The following is a 14,181-nucleotide window of genomic DNA, read 5'->3' on the forward strand; positions in this document are numbered from 1 at the left end:
CTCTGGACAAAGTAAGTTTTCTCCTTTTTTTTTTCTTAAGTTTGTTTATTTAATTTGATAGAGAGAGAGAGAGAGAGAGAGCATGTGTGTGAGTGGAGGAGGGGCAGGGAGAAAGGGAGAGAAAGAATCCCAAGCAGGCTCCATGCTCAGTGCCCAGCCTGATGTGGGGCTCGATCCCATGACTGTGAGATCCTTTTTTTTTTTTTTAATGTTTATTTATTTTTGAGACAGAGAGAGACAGAGCATGAATGGGGGAGGGGCAGAGAGAGAGGGAGACACAGAATCGGAAGCAGGCTCCAGGCTCTGAGCCATCAGCCCAGAGCCTGATGCGGGGCTCGAACTCACGAACCGTGAGATCGCGACCTGAGCCGAAGTCGGACGCTCAACCGACTGAGCCACCCAGGCGCCCCTATCCATGACTGTGAGATCCTTAACTGAGCCAAAAATCTATTCACCTCTTTCATTACCCCAACAGTAATAGGATTACTTGTTGTTATCCTAATCATCATATTCCCAAGCATTCTATTTCCCTCACCTAACCGACTAGTCAATAACCGCCTGATCTCATTACAATGACTAGTTCAACCAACATCAAAACAAATACTAACTATTCACAATCACAAAGGACAAACCTGAGCCCGAATACTAACATCTCTAATCCTATTCACGGGCTCAACAACCTACTAGACCTACTGCCACACTTATTCACACCAACCACGCAGCTATCAATGAATGTGAGAATGGCCATTCCCCTGTGAGAAGGGACTGTAGTCACCAGATTCCGACGCAAGACAAAAGCATTCCTACCCCAGGAAACCCCTCTTCCAGTAATTCCTATACTTGTAACTATTGAGACTATCAGCCTCTTTAGCCAACTAATAGCCCTAGTCGTGGGACTCACAGTTAATATTACTGCTAGTCCCCTGCTAATCCACTTAATTGGAGGGGCCACTCTAGCTCTAATAAGCATCAGCACCACTGTTGCTCTCATTAGTTTCATCATCCTCGTCTTACTAACAATCCTTGAATTTGCTAATTCCAGCCCTAATTCAAGCCTACGTCTTCACCCTGTTAGTAAGTCTATACCTACATGACCACACCTAATGACCCACCAAACCCATGCATATCACATAGTTAACCCAAGCCCATGACCATTCACGGGACCCCTCTCAGCCCTTCTAATGACTTCAGGATTGGCAATATGATTCCACTTCAACTCAACATCACTATTAACTCTAGAATTAACAATCAATCTACTAACCATATTATCAATAGTGACGAGATATCATCCATCATTGGTGCCCCAAGTTTTCTGCTTTTTAAGTTCAACACTTTCCTTTGTAATAGACAGTTTTTACCGTAAACTGCTTAGAGACTAAGAGCAAGGAGCTGGAGTGCCTGGGAGGCTCAGTCAGTTAAGCATCCAACTCTTGATTTGGGCTCAGGTCCTGATCCCACAGTTTGTGAGATCGAGCCCCGCAACCGGCTCTGCACTGACAGCATGGAGCCTGCTTGGGATTCTCTCTCTCCCTCTCTCTGCTCCTCACCCATGTGCATGCACTCTCATGTGCTTGCTCTCTCTCAAAACAAATAAACATTAAAAAAAAAAAAAAGAGCAAAGAGCAACGGCAGAATTTAAAGAATTCTGATTCTTTAAGAGTTTGTTTTTCCTCACACCCACAGATATACCTCTATTCTTACAAGACCAGCAAGCAAAAAAGATGATAGGAAGAGAGAGGCTCTTGACCCTTAGGTAAAATGCAATCTTAAGCAGCTGAGTGCATTGAGTCCAGTTACGAAATGCACAAGTAAGTACAGTGTTCCTCACAAAACTCCGTAAGTGGTACTCAAAGCTTCTGCGGTGGGGTATGGCTAACTCAAGGCTTATAGTCCCCTCTTCTGGCGTAGAGCTAGACTTGTGCCCAGACTGCCAGTTCCAGCTGGCAGTCCCTCGTCTGGTTGGGTTCTTGTCCCTTGCCATCCATCTATGGAGTCTAACCTACCCATTTGCTTCTTATTCTGAGCCCCTTGCTTTGACAGATGGTTTTATCTTCAAATTACAAATAATTTTCTCTCTGGGTACTAGTTCAGTCCCTGACTTCTGTTTAACATTTTAGGTAATGGCCTGCCGTTCATCATCTTAAGCAATTTACAGATTTAAATTTACGCTGCATGTGTGTGTATGTGTATATAAGTACATATGTGTTCTAATACAAATAACTTCCTGCTTCATTATTTCTACACACAGCATCCTGAACCGCAAGAGAGGGAAGAGGAAGCCTCCAGTCAGCTAAATGTTCCCCACACTCCTATCACCATTACAACATACTTGAAGGACTCTAGATGCTACAACTTGTGGAAATGTTGAAGAAGGGCTTTCGAGTGTCAGTTAGGTAGTTGAATTAGATCACCTGGAATTGTTCTCCCAAGTCTAAAAATCTGTGACTCTCTGATAATCAACTTGAGTTGAACTCAGCCTTGGATTGGGAATATTTCCCATATATTTTAATCACAAATTATAAATCATCATGGTTGGCTTACAGTCACCAGGAGGAAATAGAAGGATCAAAACACAAATGAAGTCACTGATTGACTGGTTGAAGCCAAGTGTACAAAAAATGAGTAAGACACGATTCTATGCTCAGAAAGTCCATAGTCTGGTAGGGGAAACTGAGCCATTCTAGATTATATCAGGACAATATGACAAAGTGATTTTAAAAAGATGTGTACAAGGGACCACATGGGACCACAGAGGAGGGGCACCCAGCCTATATGGATAGGATGTAGAATTTGGAAATCACTGGGAGGAAGTGATGACTCCAATGGATCTTAAAATAAAAGTAGGACCTATACTGACATATGAAGGGAGATACCAGAATTCTGGTGTAGTGCTATATATGGAGGAAGAAATTCTACTTCAGGACAGAGATAGCAGGCTGGCATGGGCGAGAGATGGGGCTGGAGAAGTAACCAGGGGCAAGATCACAAAAGGCTTAAATGACTCATTAGGGCATCAGGGCGTTACCTTGCTCAGAAGGAGCCATTTTTTGGTCTTAACCAAAATGACATGGTCAGATGTGCCTGTAAGATAAATCTGTCACGGCCTTGTAGAAAACTGATTTTGGGAGACAAGACAGGAGGCAGAGAGTAGTCAGGAGACTGTTGTAGTAATCCAGAGAGCAGATGATAAGTGCTTGAACCTGGGTGTTAGTAGTTAGGGGAAGAAATCAAGTTGAGAAATATTACATGGTGAAACTGGGGGGCTCACCAGATGACTGGGCATGGGGGGTATCAAATGGGGTGGATGAGGCACAACTCGCAGGTATCTACCTCTGAAAGTCACTTTCCCAGTAAGGCCTTTCCTAGCCACCCTATTAAAACTACATTATCCTTACCAACATTCTCTATCCACCTTCCCTGCTACATCTTTCTCTGTATCTCTCACACCATATTATATAATTCCATTACCATCTGTCTCCCCCCCACTAGAAAATATGAGGTTCTTTGGGGCAGACATTATGTCTCATCTGTTTACTGCTGCATCACAAATACCTTGAGCAGTCTGTGGAACCTACCATGTGCTGAAATAGTATCTGCTGAATGAATGAATGAATGAACGAACTCATGCATGATGGTGGTGCTGAGGAACTGAGAAAAGGAATGTAGGAAGAGGAACAGATCTAGAAAAAAGATGTTAAGTTCCGTCTGGGAATTTCTGGACCACTCCAGGGAAGCCTCTGTAGGATAAATAAATGCACGGTCTCAGAATGTTAGATCTCTTCTTGAGGGCTAGGATCTACAAATCCTACTCAAGCTCTTAACAGTTACTTTCAATGTAGCATGCCTGAATGGGATGTCTTTATCAGGAAATATAATTAATAATAGATGATAAATGACTAAAGAGAGGTATAACCTTAATGTAAATTTTTTAGAATTCTAGTTGAGATTAAGCTACCTTACAAAAAGATTTCACATTTCTACAATGGACTTAAAGTCAACCTTTTGGCCTTTTAATAGGCCAACTACCCTTTTGGCATTTAAATCCCATCTTCCAGGAGATAAGCTGACCTGGTATGTTTCTTGTATTTTAAACAGAGATATAAAGAGCAGCTCATTAAAACCACACCCTAAATTAAAGTCAGGCTGCATTAAGGCCAAATTACCTTAAATATAGCATGTTTTAGTGTTAATGTTCTACATCTTTTTTATGTATTATATGTGAATTTTTGTGGAGGGCCACAAGCTGCATATTGCGGCGTCAGGAACACTGCATCCCTAAACCAAGAGTAAGGCCACAGGAGAATCAAAACTCAGATGGGTGGGGACAAAAACCAGAAATGACTCTGGAAAATACTTAGGGAAATAACAAACCCGGAGCTTAAAGCAAAGCATAAACCAGAGCCTTCTAATTCTGAGATGATCGTGGGGAACATCTGTTTACCAGTTCAATGCACTGTCATTTACATGAGGGAGTACATTTCATGGACAAAGCATTAAGATCACTGAAGGATGGCACATTTTGTTTGCAGCAATGTGTGACTTCACAGCCTCTCCGGCCAGCACTCAGTTACGTCCAACATGACTAAATAGCCCTGTGAGCCCCTCCCATCATGTCAATTCTTGCTCTTGAAAGCCCGTGTGTGGCGAAGAAAACTAAGCTGCTCTGGATAGCCCATGTTGTGATTCCAGAACCATAGAGCAAGTGGAAGATTCTCCTCGGAGATATTTAATGCTGAGGGGCCACAGAATCTAAAAGCATGAAACTAATAGTCTAATGACTTGGAGCTTTTATGGTTATTTCAATCATCATTTAAAAGAGATAGAGCTACAGAGAACTTTCCTAAACACCTTGACTAATAAACTGTCAGTGTTTAAACAACAATTACATTATGAAATGGAAATTAGCTGTTATGATCAAGCCATATGGCTAATATAATTGATTGGTTCATATTTTTAAGAAGATGGAAAGCACAACTCAAAGAATAACTGAATAGATTTTACAAAATCAACTGCAGGTGATAAGTTCTATTTTGTCGGACAGGTTGGGGTTTTTATGTGAAGAACAGAGAAAGACAAAAGGAAACTATGAATTAAAATCCAACAATTTAAAAACTCCTTACACAAAATGGAAAATGAAATGGCTACTTGCACCTATGGATGCAAAATAGACATACACCTATATGGGGCAAAGAGGCTTTAAAATGAGAAGCTATACAGATACTCACTTCCATAGCTGATAGCATGAGGAAAAAAAATGGTTCTGGGTTCCCTCCCTATTTTAAAAGTACACTTCAGCATATTTGCAATAACTCTGTGCAATTTTATCATGCTTTGACCATGTTTGGCCAGCCCTCATCTACTATATGACAATTTCCTGCATTGATACTTGAAAAACTGAGATGTATCTATAAGAAAGTATCTCTGGGCCTGATGGAGATAGGTCTTGAGTTTTTGAGTGGAAAATGGGGCATAGTTTTCCCTTCTCATAACTGAGTGTCCTAAACCCCCTCCCTGAAACTCATGTTCGGCTGCATGTCTGGATCGAACCTTTTCTTCCTGAATGAAAATAAGCACTAATCATTCTGCACTGGAAATATCTGTCCTTTTGGGTTTCTCTTCTTTGCTTAAGTTTTGTTTGGGGATTATTGTTGATGTTATCACTTTTGTATTGTATTTTTGTATTTTGTATTTTTATTATTGTTCGCTCTATCCTCCTGGGTTACCAGTGCAAAGCGCTTCAACATATATTTTATTTTTTTAACTTTCACAAAGACCCTTTAAAGAGGCATTACCATCATCCCCATTTTACAGATGAGGAAATTAAGAATCAGAGAGGTTAATGGGTTCGCTCTTTTTTTTTTTTTGAGTTTGTAGTCATTTGATTTGATTTGATTTGATTTTTCAATATATGAAATTTATTGCCAAATTGGTTTCCATACAACACCCAGTGCTCAATGGGTTCACTCTTATATGCTAACACTTTTTGTATTTATTTTGAGACAGAGAGAACATGTGCACACTTGGGGAAGGAGCAGAGAGAGATGGAGAGAGAGAATCCCAAGCAGGCGCCACATTGTCAGCACAGAGCCCAGATGTAGGGCTCAATTTCATGAACCATGAGATTATGACCTGAGTCGAAATCAAGAGTTGGACTTTTAACCGACTGAGCCAACTAGGCACCCTTTGGATTTGCCCTTATTGACTGGTAGAGACCAGATCACTTTTTTTAAAATTCTAATGTTTATTTATATTTGAGAGAGAGAGTGCACGTGCCCAAGTCGGGGAGGGGCAAAGAGAGAGGGAGAAACAGAATCCGAAGCAGGCTCCAGGCTCTGAGCTTTCAGCACAGCCCGATGCACGGCTCGAACTCATGAGCTGTGATCATGTCCTGAGCCAAAGTCAGATGCTTAACCAACTGAGCCACTCAGGTACCCCAAGAAGACAGATCACTTCTAAGCCTGCATTATTTCCACTGGGTCATATGCAAAAAGAAATTTGTTCCTTGCTTTTTCTTTGCCCTTTGAAATGGGTTTCTGGAAGGTGGGAGTAGCTAATGTTGCCTTAATGTTACCTTAATGAAGGAAAGAAAGAAAATGAGTGGAAGGAAGGAAGAGAGAGAAAGAAAGCATGAACAAAGAGGTTTCATAGCAAACCTTGGAGCAGAAAAGCATAACCTTGGATTATGGAAGTGAAAAGAAATTTTTCTCAAATCGTTTCAGTCAAAGGCTGCCTAGCATTTGTTAAGCTCCTTCACCTACCTTTGACCACTCACTCCTCTGCATTGCTTTATTCTGCAGATCCTGATCAACTGGGTCTCATCCTGCCTGTGCGTTAGTGTAGGAGAGAGAGGATCTTGGGTTCCCCCTGACGTGTGCATAAAGGGAAATGACATATATGGAGTGCCTCCTATAAGGCACACTGCTTTCTGTGTGACATGAAATAACTCATGAAATCCTTATGACCCTTCTTTGAAGTAGGACTATTATTCATCCCCATCATACTGAGGAGGACACTGAGAAAGGTTAAGTAATTTGCCAAGCAAGTAAATGGTGCAGGTGGAAGTGGGAGCTCAGACTTGGCCAAGGGGCCCTTGGGGGCCAATATCAGGCGCATGCCGTTTCACCAGAGCCCTCCTTAGCGATGGCCTGGAGGCGGTACAAGGACCTCAACTCAGCTACTAATTAATGGTGGGGCAGAGGAGTCTGAGACAGGAAGACAGAAAGCGTGAGCCCGGGGACGGGCTCTTTTGCAGGTCCTTGAGCTGCCATACTCCAAATCTTCCTTTACTGATGAACTTTAGAAAAGCAGCTAGACAGGGAACCCGGCGTCGTCAGAGTGCCGATTTCTGCTGACCGTTTGCCACGCAGTTCAGGACGCGTGTGAGTGCACCCGCCCACCCGCAAACAACTGAGGTCCTTGGGGCTGTGTGAAGTTCAGGCACGCGAAAAAGAACCTTGCCCCCCGCCCCCCCCAAACACCGGTGTCACGTTATAGAAAAGCCCCTCCAGAGTGCCGGCCCTTTGAAAGGGTGAAACAAACCCATTCCCCTCAAAGCAACATCTGGAGAGCTAACACTTTTCAGGAAATCTCCAGGTGCTTCCGGGCATTCCGGGGAAGCTTAGAAGAGCCACCCGTCCCTGTCCTCGGATACCAAGCCTGCAGGTCAGAAGGCTGGCGCGTCCACCGCTGGAAAAACGTTCCGGGCGCTCTCCACCCAGCTCGCCGCGGGGCCCTCCCTGCCCCCAGGGCTCATTTTCCAGCCATCGCCGGGCGGTCGCCGGGACCCGAGACCGAGTCCCCTCTCGCTGCGTCTGGCCAATCCCGGGCTTCTCAGACCCTAGTTGCGCAGCCGACTGCATCTGGCGGCTTGGAACAGCGCAGAGGCTGTGGGTCCTGGGCGGCTCGCAACAAGCCCTCGGCTTCCTCTGCGCACGCGGCTGCGGTCCCACCTTGACATCCCCTGGTGTGTGAGATTGGAGAGCGTCTGTGACCTTCTTTAGCTTCTGAGGCCGCCGTGGGAGTAGGAATGCCCATCAGGTCCAAAACCAACGTTTATTTTCCTTTCCTTTCTCTTAAAAAAAAAAAAAAATCCGGCCCTACAAGGTCACTAACGCTCAGGGACAGAGTTGTGTGAGAGACTGGAAGCGGTCGTTGATTTTCACCGGTGCCTTGAGTCTGGAAGCCGGTATAAACCAGGAGGCGTGGCCCTGCTCGACATCAGGGGTACTAGGATCCCGCCCGCGGTCCTGTCCGCCTTCTGGGCCTGCGAGGCCGCAGCGGGTCAGGATCCGCTGGCCTGGGGAGAGTCGAGGCACCCGGGCGGCACTCTGCCAGTCCCAGGCTCTCAACCCTGCCGCAATGCGAGCTCCCCGCGGGCCGGACCCGCGAGCACCAGGTGGCGAATGCAGGACTCTCAGCGGGGCAGCTCGCCACTTCTGGGGCCAAGTCCCTGAGCATCTGGACTTCCGCCCTTTCCCCACGAGGCAGCCGTCCCTGTTCTCTAGCCCCACAAACCGCGCGGGGAGCTACGCGCTGGAGAGAGCTCAGGCGTGCTTAGCAACAAGGGCAGAGGGCAGAAATGGGGCGAGTCACCCGCCAAAGAGGCGGGCGGGGACTCCGGAACCGCAAGTGAGGTCTGCCACTTTTCCGTTTTCACAGTGTCAAAGTTTCCGATGCACACGACTTCTCTGGGTTCAGTCTCCAATGACGTACTAAGAAGACACTTGCAGGCAGGACTTGGGTTAGGCCAAGCGGGAGCATGTCTGATTGCAGGCTTTCAAGAGTCTCATAAGGCAGGCAGATATAGAGGTCCGTTTCCCACGCGGAGAAACTAAGATTTCAACAGAAGATTCCAGAAGCTTAAGCCTGCGCTGAACTGGCTTGGCCAGTGGCCTCAGTTCTCGGGGTCAGCCGTTCTCCCTCACCTGAAACCCAACGTCCCAACGGTTCCTAAGGATTGCTTGCATTGGGCGTCCCCACGTGCAGGAGGTCAGTGTCGCTTCTGTAGGTCTCCCAGGATGCTTTGGAGGCGGGGTGGAAAGCACCCTTCCATCCTGGGCCCTCCCCGCACCCCCAGGCACCTGGGGCCACCGTGCTTTTAAGAACACTGTCGGGGCGCCTGGGTGGCGCAGTCGGTTAAGCGTCCGACTTCAGCCAGGTCACGATCTCGCGGTCTGTGAGTTCGAGCCCCGCGTCGGGCTCTGGGCTGATGGCTCAGAGCCTGGAGCCTGTTTCGGATTCTGTGTCTCCCTCTCTCTCTGCCCCTCCCCCGTTCATGCTCTGTCTCTCTCTGTCCCAAAAATAAATAAACGTTGGAAAAAAAAATTAAAAAAAAAAAAAAAAAAAAAAAGAACACTGTCACTCCACCTGACGGGAAGACGGCCCATCAAGCCGTCAACACCAGGGCAGGCAGCCCAAAGGCCCGGTCGCCCGGGTGGAGATCCCACACCTGAGACCCGCCCTGTGCTCACCAGGCGCAGCCCTAGTCCTGCCCATAAATTTCAAAAGCTGCCACGGAGGCTCCGACCGGAAACTGACGTGCAGGGCCCACACCAGATCTCCCGCCTGGCCAGGGAAGACAGGAAAATTAACCACAATGACTGTTATTTACTGAACGTTGACTACGTGCCAAGCAAACCTGAACGGGCTTTATTTTCTTAAGCAAGCTGCTCAACAATGCAAATGAAACAAGTTTCTATTATTATACCCATTTTACAGAACATCTGCATCTCTGAGATGCAGAGATCTGGCGATCATTTACCTGAGCTCTAGCCAAAAAGTGTCTGACATCCCACTGCTTTAATTTTAGAGGATGGAAAGTGGCAAGTGTTTGGTGAAGGAGGTAGAATGTGGCCTGCAGGGCTCCCTGATCCCTTGGTTCTCCCAGGTCACTCATCAACAAAATGCTGGGAGGATTTCCAGGGGCACTGCTGGGGGGAGGGGCAGGGCACGTAGGAGGGGGCACTGGGCTGAGGACTTGCAACCTAGGGACAGATTTACCTCATCTGGATTCCAATCTTGGCCCTGGGTGTTTTAGCTGTGTAGCCTTGGGCAAGTTGCTTCACCACTCTCAGCTTCCGTTTTCTCAGCTATGAAATGGGAATAATGCAGAATGCAGGCAGGTTACTCCTTGCGAGGATTAAATGAAGTAAGAGACTTGCTTTTATCCTCTTGTTTTCCCTTCGCTTTCCTCATGCCTAGCACGGGATCAGGGATGTAGAGAATACTCAAGATAAGGTCTTTCCCTTCCTTTTTGCTTTTCTGGAAGCAAAGCAGCCTGCACCCGGTGCCTCCCACCCTGCCCTACCCACTACCTGACTCCACCCAGGCCTGGACCTACTGAGGCTCTGGGGGCAGAGCATTTGGTGGACTGGCCTCGGCCTTGGGGTTCCTGGGAGCAGTGGCAAGGGAGGGTGAGGGTGCTGGAGGAAGGCAGCCAGACGGGGTCTGCAGACTCACCGCTCCTTCCTATTAACCAGAATGACTAATAGAACTTTAAACTCTAGTGTGAGCTTTACGCATACGAACTCAATCTTCCCAATATCCATTAGGGTAGGACTATCCCTATGTTACAGATGAGGAACTTGAGGCCCAAAAAGGACCAGTAACTTGCCTGTGGTCAGACCACCAACTAATGACAGAGAAGGTATTCAAACCAGGAGGCTATACAGCCTCCCACCTTGGGGAAGTTGAGGCTGTGGGAGGGAAGAGGTTAGTTAGAACCTGAGTCTGCAAGATTTCCCACAGCACCCTTAGGTCTAGAGGCCTACAGATGACCAGGCCCTGTGCCCCTGCCCCTGCCCCTGCCTCCCCTCCACACCAACTAGTTCCCAGATCTGGAGCCCACTGCCTGACACCTTGACGTTGCAGCTCTGTCCTGTGTGTCCTCAGGCCTGGACCTACCTTGGGCCTTACTGGCCCTGAGTCTGATGCTGTCTCTGCCCAGCCTCCCGGCTGCCTCCATCATCAATCTGCCCCAGACGCTACTCTGTCACTGTTCTGGGGGCCTTTCTGGGCCCAGGTCCCTCAACTCTGCAGGCCTGGGGCTCTTTTCTCTGCTTGCAGATCTGGTCAAATTTTTCCCATTTTTCTCTCCTGTAGAGATCTGTGGGGCATAGGGGCCTGTGCAGTTTCTGGTCCATTCCTTTTGCATTGGGTAGGAGTGCTTCCCCAGCTGGGGACTGCACCTAACCAGTCACTGCCTCTGGGGAGGCCCTCCATCCTTCGCCTCCCGACTAATGACTAACGGACTAACGACTAACGGTGGCAGTTAGGGCAGGCGTTTCCTGACCCCTGCTTTCCTCCCCCAGGAATTGAATCTCTATGGCCTTGCTGGCCCGCATCTCGGATCACCCTCCCATCAGCAGCCCTGGGCCTCTTCTCCGTTCCCCCCCATGTATCCATTCGTTCAATCAACATTTCTCGAGCCTCTATTCTGTGCATGGTTCTAGAGATCCTGAACAAAATCCTAGTGCTTGCCCTCCATCGAAGTTGAGGCCAATTCTTGGAAAAAACGGGAGTCCCTGAGGGGGAAGGGGAAGAAATCAAGGAAGTTTGCCAAGGGAGTTGGGGGACCCGAGAAGCTGATGGAGTGTCCCCGAAAGGCCCCCCTGGACCTCACGTGGCCTCTCTCGGGACAGGCTGGGGGGGTCAGAGAGGCGGCGCGCGGGGCTGGGAGCCCGGCTGAGCCCTTTGCTGACCTAGCACTCGCCCCTAGGAGCCTCCTGCAGTTCAGCCAGCAGGGCTGTCCGCGACACACTCAGAGGTGGCCTGGCCGGGACCTGGACAGACATTGCACTCCCCTCGCCACTCCTGGGCCCGCGCGTCTGAGTGGTGGTAATCCACGTCCGCAAAGCGCCCGCCCCCGCCCCCGGGTGACCCTGACCGTCCGCGGGGCTGAGAGGCCTAGGCGGAATGCCTGGGGGGTGAGGGAGGGAGGGTCATGCAGGCGAAGGGCGAGCACTAACTCGCTGGCGAGACTGCTGCCTTTACGCTTCTCCCCCACCCCCACCCCCACCCCCACCCCCAGCCCCCGGCCTCGTTCCGTTCTCCTGGCTGCTTTGCCTCGGCGGAACCGGCTTGGAAACCGCCGGCATCACGCGTTCCTCAGGTTCCGCCCGCGGCGGCAAACACCGCCTGGCTCCTCCTGCAGCGGCCCCGACCCCCGCGGAGGGAGGGCGGGGAGCAGCGGGGTCCGCGGGGCGTCCCCCTGCGGCGGCCTTGGAGCCTCGCGCCCCTGCCGAGCGCAGACGCGACCCGTCTGCCCCTCACCCCCCCCCCCCCCCCCCCCGCGCCCAGCTCCACTCGCGCGGCCCTCTGGCCTCACAGAAACGCCGGCCACCCTCCCGTGCCCTTGCGCCTGGTCTTCCGCACGGAGCGCGGAATGGAGGGGGCACAGTCTGGGTGGACACCTCCCGGCTGCCGAGTCGCCGGGCTGCGCGCCCGGCCAGGGCTGAACTTGAGAAATCAGAACCCCTTCAGGGACTCGAAGCTGCGATCCGGGCAGCCCTTCAAGAAGCTGGCCCGCCCAAAGGAGAGATGGACCTGCCCGGGAGAGACCCCCAAGATGGGGTCGTGAGTGGGGAGGGAGAGGCCACCCCATCCCACACCGCCTCTGCAGCCCCCGGTTGCCTTCACCCAAGCCGCAACCTTCTGACCCTTCTAGAGGGCCAGGACCCTTCCTGTTTGGTCAGCACAAATGCAGGTCCCCCCAGGGGTGCACGCCATTCGGAGGGCAGCTCCCCAGCCTGGAGCTGCCCCTGTCACCGTTTGAGGCCCAGCCTCCTAGGACAGCTTAGCCGGGAGGCTGAGATCACGAAGCCAGAGTCTGGGACGCGCGGGACTGAACCACAGAGCCAGTTTACCCTCAGTAAAATGGAGGTGATAGTAGAAACCATATCGTACAGGTGTGGAGAGATTTAAATGAGTTAATATACCAAAGGGCTTTTGACAGTATCTGGAAAATGAAAGGACTTATATGTTAACTGCCCAAGATAGAAAAAAGGGGGGGGGGGGGAGGGGATTGGGACAATCGAATGTAACGAGGTCCCAGTGGAACCCCCACTTTAATCTTCCTGTCTCCCCACAAAGCCTTCCGTCCTGGGGCCTTGATCTTGTCTGAGAGAACTTGAGTCAGGCGTGGAGATCGGGGTCGGCAAACCAGCGCTGCTTATGCAGGGAGAAGGGAAGGAGATTGAGACTTAGAATATGAGGCCTAACCTTGCCCTCCCGAAGTTTCCACTCCAGGGTGGAACTTGGGCTAGCCTCCCACCAACACCCCCAGAAAAGCTGCCAAACAGTTTCGGCATGGGGATGCAAACAGCGCAGTCACCAGCTTCCTTGACTCAGCTCTCCCCAAAGGGCTCCTTAAATCCCCTCGCCTGCAGCCCCCACCTCAGGAATAAGTTAAGTCGTTTTCTGGTGCGGCTTGGAGGAACCAAGGGGTCTCCAGAGGCTTCCAGATTTACCTATCCGGCCCCGCCCAGAGTCTCTCGGAGGGTGAACGCTGGGCCACGCAGGGGCACGATGTTCCCCTGGTGGTCAGAGCCAGCGTCCAAGGCTGGCTTTGAGGCGATGATTCATTACGGGCCAGGAAAGCCGAAACCTCAGGGCTGGCGTCTCGGGCTGACGGGCCACTCTCCCCAGACGCTGGGCCGGCAGGCGATTCCTAGCAACTTTATCCAAAGAGATGGGTCCGTGTTTATCAACCCGCGCACCCCGCCGCCCCCTTCTTAGGGTAAACACTCTTTAAACAAACAGCCCATCCACTCTGTTATTGCCAAAGCTGCTCAGAGCTTTAATAAAAGCCCGGGGAAGATCAGAACCCGCGTCCAAGGCTGCTGCTTAATCCAATGAAGGCAATTTCCGAGGATAATTGCGAACATGTTTTAATGCATATGCATGAAAAAGGATTTTTTTCCGAGAGACCGACTTTACATGCTTATGTAATTGATTGAGGCGCTGACCCGCTATTCAAAATGTTATTTGAGAACCATCAGAATGCGTAAACTTGCAAATTGCCCAGCTTGTATCTGAATTAATACCTCATTCATCATCATTATGGGTTGATAAGTTAATTTAACCATTTCATTCTGCCTTAATGAGCTATAGTTAAATTAATGCCACATAATATATGAAAGTAACATTTAAATAGAAGCACTGGGCTGAGACAAGCCGAGGCTG

The sequence above is a fragment of the Herpailurus yagouaroundi genome, unplaced genomic scaffold (assembly GCF_014898765.1).
Source record: "Herpailurus yagouaroundi ecotype Mexico unplaced genomic scaffold, PumYag 140, whole genome shotgun sequence".
Taxonomy (NCBI): Eukaryota; Metazoa; Chordata; class Mammalia; order Carnivora; family Felidae; genus Herpailurus; species Herpailurus yagouaroundi.